Here is a 10,960-nt window from a genome sequence, read left to right as displayed (position 1 = left end):
AGAATCCCGTTTTCAATGTCTAAGTAAATATTTATTGTATGATTAAAGGTAGTTGCTCCAGCAACAAATGTGGCATCTTATAGCTCAAACTTAGCGATTGGGTCAAGCAAGGGGTGTTATAATTTACGTATTTCAATTTTCCTATGTTTGCAGAGTCTAACTTAGTGAGTAATTCCACTATCTTTATCCCACAATACCACAAGTGAATTACACTCTATTACTCCCCAAGTATAGAGATCTCACATTTGTACCTAAAGGCTAAGACACTCACCTCCAAATCCTCCCTCTGAGAACTTGAGCAATAAACGCACAAGGTTTACAAATTATTTTGCCTTCTGACAAAAATATATTCTCAAAGAATCAATAAAAGTGATCTCAATATGCTCTCAGAACCTAGACAAGCCTCGTAGCATATATCAATCTTCAGCTTACTAACATAGAATCTAAATGAATACAAAGCAACTCCTTGAAAATAGCAATTGCAATCAAACAAAAAAATCATTAACCTAATGAAGATATGGCCTTCCAAACTCAGCATTGCAATCCCGATCAAATCTCCACAGAATAAGGGTTATATTTATTCATTTGAATCCAATCCAATCTTTACTAGCCACGGATTGATTTCCATAGATATACTCTAGTATCTTCAAAATATTTGCACAATAACTAGTCCAAAGATTTTGTTGCATAAAATTGCCAACACAAATACGGAAAGTATCTTTACTACCTCAGTGGTAGTTTGTAGTGAACACTGCCAAATGCCACTCAACACAAAATCACAAAACTTGCCTCAGTAATATTAATTAAAATTAATTTTTACCACTATAAATAACATTTAACATTTAAGAATTTTCAAACAATAGCATCTACAAAAAAATCAACATTATTCATGCAACTCCATATATAGGTTTTGTTTTCTCAACCCTTTTTATATCCATGTACAATGTAGGATTATAGTGACAATATGTGTTTGCACTTTTGATTCTATACTTCTCATCATGAACTTAAGGTACATTTTGTTTTAGTCAAATCTGATTATTATTCAATAATTTTTGTAATAATAGATAATAGAGGGTCATAGAAGGATGTGATTGAGATCGATTTCGAAATCAAAGCTCAAAATTGAAAGATATTGTTATTTCGGTTTTAGGAACTAAATTGAATAAAATGCAAAACTTTAGGGGCATTCAGAAAATAAAATTGGATTGATTCATGCATATTGAAGATGTTATAAAATGTTAAGAATTAATAAATTGAACTGAATTATTATATAGATTAGGAATTGATCCAAACCGAAGATAATTGAAGAAAAGGCAAATTTGCTAATTAATCCTTGAAAACTTGTTCATTTGTTGTTTTTCCAACTAAGTTCATATGAACTTACTATTTTATTTCATGTTATGATTGAATTGTGTTTATTTTTCTTATTAGTTTATATAAATGTGAATTTGGTGATTTTTGGCATTAATTAGATTGAATTGCAAAGTAAGAAATATATGGTATTTATGAATAAGTATAAGGTACCAAAATGGAAATGGGATGATTAGTAGGACATGTATATACTGTTAAGGATTTGAAATGATATGATTACAGTAATAATGTACGTATGATCTTAGTGAAGGATTAGGATACGTATGGCATGCCATTAAGGTCAAATATGGAAACTGATTAGGGATTTACCTGGTTATATGAGATCTAGCATTTGTTGCGTATTCTTGGCTTATATGTATCGTTGGTTTAGCGTAGACTAGTAACCTCGATACGATATCAGCTTGTGTGAGCACTATAGTCCCGTGTATTCGAGTTTGATTTACTAAGGTTCTTTCGGGTGAAATTAGTAACATAATGGAAATGAAATTGTTGAAATAATTTGAATATGAATTGAATTACATATGCTTTCAAATTGGATACGAATTTGTTGGTACATGTTACTAATTGAATTGTAGTATATATATTACTTGTGTTATAAGTTCTTGATATGTAAGTGGACTAACCTATCGGTTGTATTTGTTGATATGCATATGATACTATAAAGTATGCTAAGGGATGCCATATTGAATGCCAAAGTGTTTAAATGTTTCGTTTGTTGTAATGAAAAGGTAACTTAAATAAATTTCATATAGATTTACTAAGCGTTATATATGTTTACCCCGTTGTTTTCCCTTTCCTTGTAGATCGCTACTTTGCAAAACACATCAAGCGGATTGATCAAAGCTCACACTATCTTATCACTCAATTCGGTAGTTATTTGGTCATTTTGAAGCTAAGTTGTGGCATGAATATAGGTGTCAAGAAGTGTATATTATGATATATGAATATGTATAGTTGTGGTAAGTTTACTTTAATCTTTGTCTAGTATGTTTGAAATGGTATTTAGATTACATATGGTAATGAACTTGCATGAGTTTTATGCTAATGATATAATGTTGCAAAATGCATATGAAATGGCATGTTCAAAGATAGATTAGCAAAGGTAAGTTTGATATTTGAATACTTGGATGATTGACAAATATGGCATATGGTTGAATTGAATGAAATGGATAACTTATAATAGGTTGAGCTCATATTGAATTGGTGTTGTTTTGAATTGGTGTACATGTTGGTTAGGTTTGGTTTGGAAGTATGAAATAGGTATCAAATGGTTCATTTTTACCAAAAACAGAGTCCATGTCTTGACGAGCAACCTTCCTCATCGCAACATCAACCGACTATGAGTCACATCGAAATGTCGAGTGGCCTAAAGGCACGACATGACTGACTGTTTGATGACATCACAGCGTGGAGGAGGTGACGTCACAATGTCGGTCCTGAATTTTTAAAACTTTACAATTTGGTCCTATTTCGTGCTCGGGTTAACAAAATAGTCTCTTATAAGCTCAGATTGATTATTTAACATAATCTAAATGTGTTTAACGATTACTTACATGTTTGTATGATATTTACTATATGATTGATGGTAATTGCTTCAACAATGAATGTGGTATCCTATAGCTTAGACCTGGTGATCGGGTCGAGCAAGGGGTGTTACAGTTTACGCAGTTTGATTTCCCTATGTTTGCGGAGTTTATCTTAGTGAGAATTCCACTATCTTTATCCCACAATACAACAAGTGAATCACACTCTATCACTCCCCAAGTATAGAGATCTTACCTTTGTACATAAAAACTAGGACATTTACATCCAATTCCTCCCCATGAGAACTTGGGCAGTAAATAAACAAGGTTTACAAATCTGTTTACACTCTCACAAAAATAGTTCCTCAAAAAATGAATAGAAGTGCTCTCAATATGCTCCCGGACATCACCTAGACAAGCCTCGTAGCATATATCAATCTTCGGCATACAAAACAACTCCTTAAAAATAGCAATTGCAATCAAACGAAAAAATCGTTAATCTAATGAAAATATGGCCTTCCAAGCTCCACGTTGCAATCCCGATTAAATCTCCACAAAACAAGGGTTGTATTGATTCATTCGAATCAAATCCAATATTTACTACCTACAGATTGGTTTCCATAGATGGACTCTAGTATGTTCAAAATATTTGCACTGTAACACCTCTTAACCCTTATCTGTCGCTGGAACAGAGTTACGGAGTATTAGCGGACATTTCAGAACAAATACGAAAAATCATATAATAATAAAACATACACACCATAATTTAATCATAATATCGCTTTTATTGAGTCCTCGAGCCTAAATTACGTGTTAGAAACAAATCGGGGCCTAATCGAAAGTTTAGAAAATTTTTCATGAAATTTCAAAATTTTTCTTAAGTGCAGGACTCACACACCCGTGTGGTTCAAGGACACGCCCGTGTGACCTTAAACACACCGGTGCTTCAGGCCATGTTCAACCCCGTGTAACTCTCTGACTTACTCATGAACAACCTAGGTACATTCCATATACCAAAAAGAAAAGTACTTCACTACAATGAGTTCGGGATCAGCCTTGGATGCTGATTCAACGTTCGAACTTTAACCTAACCTGTGCACGAAAACAAACCGTACACTGAGTATAAACTCAGTGGTATTTCTATAATCCGAATACTTAATAAACAAGACTTTATGACATTATATATTTAAATTCACAAAACAAAAATCATTCAACTAAGAATCAATTTCATAAAAAATCATTTATAACATTTTTCAATACCCACCTCTTACTACTTCAATAACCATTTCATGAACTCATAATTCATGCAGTTCATATGCATATTTCAATTCACTTTCTCATTTCAAATCACATATAATATCATCCAATATCAATCATAATGCCATTTCAATTAACTACCCCTATTAACAAAACTCAGATTTTGGCGGATACACGGAGCCAACCAAAACACACCAGTATGGCACCTAATGCCTCATCGGATAATTCAAAGAAATAAGTTGACACCCAATGTCTCATCGGCCTTGCTGAAGTAAATTGGTACCCAGTACCTCATTGAATTTATGCGAAGTAATAATATGACACCCAGTGTCTCATCGACTTATGGTCGAAGTATCCCTGAACACTTCCAATCCTATGGCATGCCAACTATATCTAACTCAGCCCGATACAGTTAATAGGGTTTTCAAATCACTTTTCTATTTCAATCAATATCCACTGCAAGTCAATATTCACATATTTTCAAGCATTCAATTTCAACATCATAATATCAATGCTTACTTCATTTCATTTACCATACTTATTAATCAAAATACAACAATTAATAGTAATTAGATTCTAATTATAGAAATACAAACCGTAATGTTCGAGTTACTCCTCGATAATCTTGTTTTTTCCTTTCTTAGCTGAGGTCTTCGACTTTACGTTAGTTATGGAAATCAAACAATTAAAATTTATCAATACACTACAATTTAACATTGAATATTTTAATTTATACACAACTTTTCCCTAAATTCCAAGCTAGTCCTTAACCAAAACTAACTTTATTTTCTTCACAATTTATTCTTTATTTTCATTCAATTAACACCATAAATCCCTAATTTCGAAATTCTCTCAATTGAGCCCCTATTACTTCAAAACCTATAATTTATTTCACAATTTAATCCATTTCCACTTCTAACTTAAAAATCTATCAATTTAAACCCTAATACTTCAAATTTTTCAACACGAGCAACATCTAAAAGTTCACTAGTTTTCAAAATTTCAACATAAATCAAGTAGTATTTTGTTCTAGGATTCCAAAAACATATAAATTACAAGAAAATGGACTAAATTGACTTACCACTTAAGCTTGAAACCTTTAAACCCTAATTTTTCTTTTTCTTTTTCTTTCCCATTTCTTTCTCCCTGTTTCGTTCTCCTTATTCTGTTTATTGTTTCTATTTCTTTTGTTTCTTTATTTGTTTAATTCTTTTATTTGATTTATGTTTATTATATAAAATTAATATTATATTAACATAATAATTATTATTTCTTAAATAATAAGTAAATACATATATGTATTACAAATGTATGTATGTATTTATTACACATGCATTTTATTTTTACCAAACAATTGTCACAATTTGGTTTATTTGTTTATTTAGTCCTTTGACTTTTCTCTATTCTATAATTAAGCTTTCACACTTTATTCAATTTAATCCTTATACATAATTAATCTTAATTCAAACTAATTCACCTAACCAAAACCTAATTAACCACACAATAAACTTCATATATATTTTTAATAAATATTTATGAATCCGTTTTATGAAAATAGTGACTCAAAAATGTACTTTTCCGATACCCATAAATTTTGGGTTATTACATTTCTCCTCCCTTAATAAATTTTGTTCTTGAAATTTACTTGAAAAGAGGTGAGGGCATTGAGATCTCATAGTTTCTTCCGGCTCCCAAGTTGCTTCCTCAACACTATGACTTCGACGTAGTACTTTTACTAAATGTACTCGTTTATTATGCAATTCTTTCACTTCTCGAGCTATTATCTCAACCATTCTTCTTCATACGAAAAATCAGGTCGAATTTCAATATCTTTTATCGAAATAACATGAGAAGGATTTGATCTATATCTTCTGAAAAACATCATGAATTTTCTGTAATTTCGGAGGCAAAGCTAACCGATAAGCAACTGGTCCAACTCTTTATACAATCTCATATGGCCAAATAAAATGAGGACTTAATTTTCCTTTTCGACCAAATCTCAGAATTTTCTTCCAAGGCGAGACTTTAAGAAAATACCTTATATCCAACAGAATACCCAATATCCTGACGTTTCAAATCTGCATACGATTTATGTCTGTCAAAAGTTGCCTTCAATCTACTCGAATCTTCTTAACAGTGTCCTCTGTTTTTTGAATTAAATCAGACTTAATCATCTTTCTTTCATTCAATTCTATCCAACAGTGCTTCGTACGGAGCCATTTGAATACTTGATTGGAAATTATTATTGTATACAAATTCAGCCAATGGTAAATAACGCTCCCAACTTGATTCAAAATCAATGACACAAGCACGGAGCATATCTTTTAAAATTTGAATAACTAGCTTAGATTGTCCATCAGCTGCAGATGGAAAGTTGTACTAAAGTTGAGTCGAGTACCAAGCAATTCATGCAACTGCCTTCAAAAGCTCAATGTGAATCGCGGATCCCGATAAAAAATTATTAACACAGAAATACTATGCAATCTCACAATTTCTCGAATGTAAACCTCAGCAAGTTTCTGAAGTAACCAATCAATTCTAACAGCTATAAAACGAGTTGACTTTGTAAGTCAATCAACAATCACCCAAATGGCATTTTTCTTACTTGCAGACAACGATAACCCCATTACAAAGTCCATCATAATACAGTCTCATTTCCACTCAGGAATATTAATAGGTTGAAGTAGTCCAGTATGAACCTGATACTCTGTCTTAACTTGTTGACAAGTTAAACATTTAGCTACATACTATACTATATCTCTTTTCATACTTGGCCACCAACAAGATTCTCGTAGATTACGGTACATTTTCGTTCCTCCTAGATGTAGTGCAAAAGGACTGTCATATGCTTCATGAAGTATCAACTCTTTCAGTTCTGAAACATCTGGTATACAAATCAGATTATGAAATCTCAAACAACCATGATCATCAATGCTGAAATTCTCTGACATGCCATTCTGAGCCATTTCTTTCTTCTTTATCAACTTATTGTCCTCTAACTGGGCTGATTTGATCTTATCAAACATTACCAATTTAACTCTTAATTCAGCCAACAGACTTCTAATCATCATTGTTACTGAGTTGTGCAAATATTGCTTGCAATTCAATTGTTGTTTTTCTACTCAATGTATCAGCTACAACATTTGTCTTTCCCAGATGATAATCAATAACACAATCATAATCTTTTAAAAGTTCTATCCACCGGTGTTGTCTCAAATTTAACTCCTTTTGAGATAAAAGATACTTGAGACTTTTATTATCAGTATAAATATAACATTTCTCATTGTATAAATAATGTCTCCACATCTTCTGTGCAAAAATCATGGCAGCTAGTTCCAGATCGTGCGTCAGATAATTATGTTCATGCAGTTTCAATTACCGAGATGCATAAGCTATCACTTTTCCATCTTGTATTAATACAAACCTGAGGCCACTTAAAGAAGCATCACTGTAAATAACAAAATCTTTTCCCGACTCTGGCAATGTTAAAATTAGTGCCTCAGTTAACATTTGTTTCAACTTCTCAAAACTTTCTTGGCATTGATTATCCTAAACAAATAGAACATTCTTTTACAACAACTTTGTCATCGGCAAAGCTATCTTTGAAAATCCATTTACAAATCTCCGATAGTAACCAGCTAGTCCAAGAAAATTATGTACCTCTGACACATTTCTCAGTGCTTTCCACTGAACAATTGCTTCAATCTTCTTTGGATCAACTCTGATTCCATTTGCTGATACCACATGTCCCAGAAATACAACTTTTGATAACCAAAATTCACATTTGCTAAGTTATTCGTACAAATGTTTCTCCCGTAGTATTTGCAAAACAATTCTGAAATGCTGCTCATGTTCAAATTCAGATTTTGAATAAACCAAAATATCATCAATAAAAACCATAACAAACTGATCCAGATGCTATTGAAAAATACGATTCATGAGATCCATAAAAGTAGCTAGAGCATTAGTCAATCTGAAAGGCAAAACTAAAAATTCATAATGACCATACCTTGTACGAAATTTTGTTTTCGGCACATCACTTTCTTTTACCTTCAACTGGTAGTAACCTAATCTCAAATCAATCTTTGAAAAGACAGAAGCTCCTTTCAACTGATCAAATAAATCATCAATACGAGGTAATAGTTATCGATTCATAATAGTAATCTTGTTCAATTATCAAAAATCAATACACAACCGTATTGAACCTTTTTTCTTTTTAACAAACAATACTGGAGCTCCCAAGATGAAATACTAGGACGTATAAATCTTCGATCCAATAAATCCTGCAACTACACATTCAATTCTTTTAATTCTATGGAGGTATTGATATCGGAGCTGTACTAGGATAAACTTCTATTACAAATTTAACCTCTCTAACAGGTGGTAATCCTGACAATTCTTCAAGAAATACATCATGAAATTCACAAACAATCTGAATCTTATTGCATTATCTTTCAACAGAATCTGAATTAATAACATAAGTTAGAAAAGCTGCACAACCCTGATGAAGAAGTTTATTAACCTGAATTGCTGAAATAATACGAGTCAACCCACTGGTTCGAATATCATTTACCTTGATCTTATTCCCATTTTCACTCTGAACAATGAACTTATTTTTATAGCAATCTAAGATCACCCTATACTCAGATAACCAATCTATTCCTAGAATTATATCAAAATCGTCAAATGGCATTATCAACAAATCAACAGGAAAAATTATGTTTTGTATCATTAGAAGACACCTCTTATACACCTGATTCACTAACACAGTTTGCCCCAGTGGACTAGATATTGCTATTGATACTCTAGATGTTTCAAATTTTAAATTTCCCATCTCAACTAATTTTGTATTTACGTATGAGTGTGAAGATTCTGGGTCTATTAAAGCATAAATAGGTTATGAATGCAATAAAAATATACCTGTCACCATATCATGTGCATCACCCTCTTCACGTATCCGCACAACATATGCTCGAGCTGGTACTCTAGCTTCTGATTGTTGAATAGCTACATCACTTTCTCTTTTAGTACCACCTCTGGAAAATGAACCACTTCTACCAGATCCTCGTCCTCTAGAAGTAGGCACTGATCTCTATGATGTAACAGGTGCAGCATTTGCATTTTTCAGACAATATCTAATAAAATGCTCAGTAGATCCATAAAGGAAACATCCTCGAGTTAATTTCTAGCATTCCACTCTATGCTTCTTCCCACAATGTTCACAACCTGGTATTTGAATATCCCATGACGGACTTCGTACACTTCTGGTAGAAATTGTTATTTGCCTTCCACGATTTCTATCACCTCTATCTGATCTAAAACTTGGTCTCCAACTACTACGTGATTCTTTCGATCTTTTAGGTTGTGGATTTGAACTAGTAGTTCTAGTACGTTTCTCAATCAGACGAGTATTTTCAAGCTTTTTATCGAGACACAGTACTTATTTAACCATCTTTGCTCTCTCAACTAAATTTGCAAATTTTGTAATTCTGATAGATACCAGTTGTACTAGTAGTTCATCACGTAAACCTCGTAGAAATCTCTTACAACTATCAACTTCAGTTGGTACAAATTCAGCTACATATCTACTAAATCGTGAGAATTCTCGTTCATAATCAACTACTGACATTTCACATTGTTTTAGCATCAAGAACTCCTGTTTTTTATCTTCAATATACAGTTCACCCACATATTTCTTCTGAAATTCTCTTTGAAATAAATCACAGTTTACCTGTTCCGCTGGTATATGTCGAATTACCGATTCCCACCATACATATGCCTCACATTGTAATAAAGATATGGCACACAATAAACTTTCTCGAGAAGTGCATTCAAGCTGTTGCAGAATTCTTTTTGTAGACTCCATCCAATTTTCAACAGTAGATGGATCGACTCCCTTTAAACCCAAAAATTCAATGGCACCATACTTACATAGCTTTTTAATCGAAGCTCGTCGGGTAGCAGGTGCAAATGTTGTAGCAGATACAGTCCCTACTACTCGTTGAAGGGCATCGGCTATAACCCTAAGTAGCTGTGAATCATCTCGCTCTCTAACATTACCTCTTTTGACATTAGGTGGTTGATTTCTCGCCGGATTTACACTTGGTGTTACTGACTCAGTTTTATCTCTTTCATATGATTCATCATCTCCAGTATACATTTTTTGATCAATATCAGCAATATATTCATTTGACATCTTTAACTATAAAATAAAAACAAACAAATATATCAGCATCCAATCTCGACTCAATTTGACTCAATTATGGCATGTACCTCTAGAATCAGTTTCGAGCTCGATTTAGTCGGGGAATAGCTCTGATACCACTAAATGTAACACCCCTAACCCTTATCCGTCGCCGGAATAGGATTATAGAGCATTACTGAACTTTTTAGAACAAATACAAACTTTACACAATTCAATTAACATACACTTCATAAATTAATTATATAGTCCCTTTTATGGGTCATCGATGCCCAAATTACATGTTAAAAACAAATCAGGACTCAATTGAAAACTCAGAGAATTTTTCGCGAAATTTCAAACTTATATATAAGTAACCAATAACATCTTATAACATATTTTACATTCACTTTTCAAAATGACAACTTAAACATTCCTAGGTACATGCCATTACCAAAAAGAAATTTACTTCACCACTTTGAGTTCGGGATCTACTTTGGATGCTGATTCAACGATCTAGCTTTAACCTAACCCACGCACGAAAAATAAACCGTACGCTGAGTATAAACTCAATGGTATTTCTATAATTCGAATACTTTTTTAAAAAAATAACATTATAAATTATACA

Source organism: Gossypium arboreum, chromosome 6, assembly GCF_025698485.1.
Source record: "Gossypium arboreum isolate Shixiya-1 chromosome 6, ASM2569848v2, whole genome shotgun sequence".
In the NCBI taxonomy this organism is placed as follows: domain Eukaryota; kingdom Viridiplantae; phylum Streptophyta; class Magnoliopsida; order Malvales; family Malvaceae; genus Gossypium; species Gossypium arboreum.
The sequence above is the reverse complement of the archived record's forward strand: the minus strand, read 5'-3'. Positions refer to the sequence as shown.